The sequence below is a fragment of the Oryctolagus cuniculus genome, chromosome 14 (assembly GCF_051225735.1).
Source record: "Oryctolagus cuniculus isolate XC-2025 breed Fujian yellow rabbit chromosome 14, ASM5122573v1, whole genome shotgun sequence".
NCBI classification, from domain to species: Eukaryota; Metazoa; Chordata; class Mammalia; order Lagomorpha; family Leporidae; genus Oryctolagus; species Oryctolagus cuniculus.
Window position 1 is genome coordinate 61,160,865 of NC_142880.1, and position 5,280 is coordinate 61,166,144.

Below are 5,280 nucleotides of genomic sequence, written 5' to 3' on the forward strand. Positions count from 1 at the left end.
GTGATACTTGTCATTAGAAAGCCAAAGAATAAGCAGCAAAGGCTATTGCAAAGAAATAACAAGTAACAGCAGGCTAAAGACTCAATTTGTCATGGCCTCTCCCTAGCCACCTGCCACCTTCCCAATCTAGCTTTTGCACTAGGCTCACCATTTTAATTTTCCAGGGAACTCAAAGTTGCATGTTTGGGGTGTACCTAATCAGTTAATCATGAAACTGCCTTCTTCCTCAGTATTATCTCTGTAGTTTTTGTCAGATTTATCTATTTGAATATCAAGTGACGGAGAGAGATCTTCTATCTGCCAATTCACTCTAAAATGTCTGCAATAGCTGGGCTCAGCTAGGCCAAAGCCAGGAGATGAGAACTCCATCCAAGCCTACCTCATGGGTGGCAGGAACCCAAGTACTAGAGCCATCATCCACTGCTTCCCAAGTGCATAGCAGGGAGCTGGATTGGAAGCAAAAGGGTTGGAACTCCAATGTGTGTTCTGATGTGAGTATGTGCATCACAAGGGTTGCTTTACCTGCTGCACCCCAGTGTCCATCCCTCTGTCTATATTCTTATTTCGATGCTTTAGATCATCATCTCTCATACCTGGGTGCTTCAGATTCCTTTAGTCCAGGTTAATCTTCAGTCAATCAGATCCACTGTCTGCTTTTGGAAGTCTTGATTTCTTCATGTCATTCCCTATGAACTTTTAGTGGTTCTCTATTTCGCAGCAGGTATAATCTCAGTTCTCTGCATGACTTTGAGGAATTTCCATTGCATTTATTTTTTTAAGATTTATTTTATTTATTTGAAAGACAGAGTTACAGAGAGAGGTAGAGACAGAGAGAGAAGTCTTCCATCTGCTGGTTCACTCCCCAGATGGCTGCAACGGCCAGAGCTGCACTGATCCGAAGCCAGGAGTCAGGAGCTTCCTCCAAGTCTCCCACGCAGGTGCAGCGGCCCAAGGACTTGGGCCATCTTCTATTGCTTTCCCAGGCATAGCAGAGAGCTGGATTAGAAGAGGAGCAGCCAGGACTAGAACTGGCGCTTATATGGGATGCTGGTGCTTCAGGCCAGGTCTTTAACCTGCTGTGCCACAGTGCCAGCCCTGTCCATTGCATTTATATGCACAACTCTGTCACATACAATCTTTCTCCTCAGCTTGGACTCACATAAATTAGTTAGGTCATTCACTATTTTGGGTAGAAATATATCTTATTTCTTTCTTATGCCTCCCCTTAGATCATTTTGTTTCCAGAAAAACTCAACCCTTTCCATCTCCATTTACTTCTCCTTTAGAGACAAACATAATCCCACCTGCCTTCCCTATCCCTCTAATTCTAATGCATCTCCTTTGCTGCCTCCCAACCCTTCCATAGAATTTGGTCTTTCACTCAGTCTGACTTAGAGGGCTGTATATTGTTTCAGGTGCTAACACTTCTTCAGATGAACTTGTTTCTTGAACTTAAACATCCTTTCCTCATGAAACCCTATACCAATATTACTTTCCACCTCCAACTTAGTTTAGATTCCCAAACTGTATGTTCCCATTGCTTCTGCATGGTAGGGCCATGGTGCTCGCCGATGTTTGTCTGCGTCCTTGCTGGGCCGTGAACATTTTATTGGTATCCATTTACTCCATCCACATCAGGCACCAGTGTATCCCACAGCCTCTGGCATACAGCATTTGTTTCCCAAATATCTTCAGACTTATTGTTAATCTGAAGGCAAGGATCATGTCTTCAGTCTCATTTTTTAAACTCCACAAGCTGAGTGTTATTGTATAACTTAAAATCTGTATAAAATCTTATCTCTAAACATAAGGAAAACATTACTGACAGCAGGGTTTAATCTTCATGGAAATGACAGAGGGGCAAGATTCAAACCTACTTTCATATGGAAAACATAGATACTAATTAAAAGAAAAAAATCTCCGTAGAAAACCACATTGTAAAGCAAAGCCAACACACCCTGAGGTGCCTTGACTCACTTGAGGTGGGGCCTGAGCCTGTCCAAACCTGGAAGGGTGAAGTCAGATACTGATGGTTTCTCCTTCTTGAGTTTTCATAAAAAAGCATGCTCTCCTGATCTTTAGCTGAGCAGACTTAGAAGAAAGGGAAGCGTAGGCTCTTAACACTGCTACAAGGACCTGTGGCATGTCCAACCTCCACAACTCCAAAGTCACCCTGAACCTCTGACCTGAAATCCCTACTCAAAATACTGGTACAAAGATACTGGATTGCTTCATGTACCCCCAGTGCTGGTTGCTAATTTTTCTTCCAAGAATTCATTCCAGTAAAACAGCCTAGACACAAGATAAGCCAGCATTCCAATTCTGGAAATCCCTTGTGCAAAACTTGCATTTCTGGGTCTCCTTTGCTAAAGTGATTTATAGCTCATGATTCCTCTTACAGTTTTCTCGTCAACCCAGATCTCTGAGAGTTCACCCTGTGGCCCATGGTTAGGAGTGGTCTGCTCTGATCTGTGTATGTGGAGGGGGCTGAAGGGGATGAAAATCCTGTCTCCAGAGATCCTTCTCATGGCCTCTCTCCTTTCATTCTCCTCAGGCTTTCGAAGTTCCTGAGCAGGAGCTCTTAGACAGTCACAGAGATCTTGACAGATGTTCGCATGTCACAGCCTGCAACTAGCAAGGATTTTATTGATGGATTGCACGTTTCACTGGATTCTCAAAGAAACTTATGACCCCAAAGAGTAGGACCTACTAGTATCTAGGAGGATATGTTATCTTCAGGCCCCATTTCTTCCTTTATTTAAATTACATAGTTAGTTAGTTAGTTAGTTGAGAGATAGATGCAAACAGCAAGCCCTATCCAATGGCTCACTCCCCAAATGCCCACAACAGCTAGAGTTGGGCCAGGCCGAAGCTGGGAGCCAAGAGCACACTAGAGGGTCTCCCATGTGGGTAGAAGGACCCAAGTATGTGGGTTATCACTTGCTGTCTTCCAACTTGTGCATTAACAGACAGCTGGAGTGGGAAGCAGAGCCAGAACTGAAACTCAGGCACTTTGATATGGGATGTTGTTGTCACAACCCGTATCCTAATAGCACAGCCAAATGCTTAGCTCTAGGCCCCATTTCTTGCTAAACTTCTTTTCTTTTTTTATGATCAAGTACTCAATCTTAGCAACAAAACCCATGCTTTGTATCTGATATAAAATAGAGTCATTCATTCATTGGTTCAACAGATAAAAAATGCCTACTATGTGCTAGATATTATTCTTGTCACTATAGAAATAACATAAGACAAAATAGACACAAGCTGCTTCATGAAACACTGAATGCTTTCTCTGTATAAAGTACTTGGCTAAGTGATTATCTCCTTTAATCTTCACAACAGAATTATGAAATAGGTACTGCTGTTAATAGACTAATTTAATTTGAGAAAACTAGGTCAGTAACTAAATTCAAATTCTCACAGTTCGTTAGTAGTGACTCCAGGAGATGGAGGAATCTTTTTAAGTAACCTCTCCAAATTACTTAAGGGGTATAATGTAGGTCTGCAGTCAACAATGCTAGAAGCCCACACGAATGATCACCTATATACTAGTAAGGCCAGTCACTACAATTTGCTGTAGGTGCATTATTCTTCTTCCTGATGCTGCACCTCAGCTAACTCTGTTTCTTGGTGCACTGGGAATTGAGGCCAGAAAGCTTCATTTGTGAGTCTTAGTGACCTAAAAGGAAATTGCAAACATGTCATCACCGGCCCCTTTCCCTCTCTCTCTCTTCATGCTCAAGGATTCCCCGATCACTTTTCCACTCTCTTTCATTTTCTTACCTCCGCAGGGATGTTTCTTCTTTATTACAGGAGGATAACAGATCCTACTAGCATAGCAACCTCTGATTAAATCAGCAGCTGTATTTTTATCGAGACTTCATTAGAGAATCCACACAAACTCAAACTGTGTTAGTCATATCATCTGAGCAATACCACAAACTCCCTTTCCATTCATTCTAATCACATATATTTACATATATTTACAATTGATCTCTTCTACAGCTTAGTCATCAGTCCACAGGCTCACTGTCCATGTGTTTGAATAAGTTGAACTTTCACTTGTTTATAACCACCTAGAAGGGGATTTCTTCCTTCTCCTTCTCCTCCTCTTCCCATTTGTCCCATGTGTGATTCTTGCTGTTGCTTTCAGAGGTTCCATGTTTTATGTACTTATTAACTCATTAGATATTTTTGATTCACAAAAATATTTTAAAGCCGGTGCCGCAGCTCACTAGGCTAATCCTCTGCCTTGCGGCGCTGGCACACCAGGTTCTAGTCCCGGTTGGGGCGCCGGATTCTGTCCCGGTTGCCCCTCTTCCAGGCCAGCTCTCTGCTGTGGCCAGGGAGTGCAGTGGAGGATGGCCCAAGTGCTTGGGCCCTGCACCCCATGGGAGACCAGGAGAAGCACCTGACTCCTGCCATCGGATCAGCGCGGTGCACCAGCCGCAGCAGCCATTGGAGGGTGAACCAACGGCAAAAGGAAGACCTTTCTCTCTGTCTCTCTCTCTCACTGTCCACTCTGCCTGTCAAAAAAAATATTTTAAAATAATCATCATCTTTGTTAATAGCCACTTACCAGCAGTCATCGGAGAAGTCTGGTGGTTTGAAAGTTAATGAGTTAGGATCTAGAACTTAGCTGTCCAAAATGGTAGCCACTAGCTTCATAGGGTTATTGATCTATTGAAATGTGGATGATGTCATATGTGAAATCATTATATTTTGTATATATTAGGTTCCATTAAGATTCAATTCATTCATGCATCTACTTTTAAAAGTGGCTACCAAACATTTACAAAATTGTGTGTATTGGACAGTGATGATCTACATAGACCGGTTTTTCATATCAACCTACATAGCAGAACAAAAGAATCCTAACCTGATACAGAGTTAGCTATGCTATTTACTTATTGAAGATATCTTTGTTTAGACAGTACATGGGGATTACCAATACCTTTGAATTCATATATGTATGCTCATAGAATAAATAAAAAAGGAAGATTTTTAAATGATTTTAGTTATAGATAGCAGCGTGATGAGAATCCTACTTCACCATTTCTTAAAAGCTTTTGTACTGGGCACTAATTTGGGATTATTTTATTTCACAGAGAAAAATTGGAAGCTACAATCATGTATATTGTTTGGAAAAATATTTCTTTTAAAAATGTTTACTTATTTATTTGAGAGACAGAGAGAAAGACAGAAGGAATGAGAGACAGAAACAGAAAGACAGAGAGAACTCCCATCTTCTGGTTCACTCCTCAAATGCCAACAGCA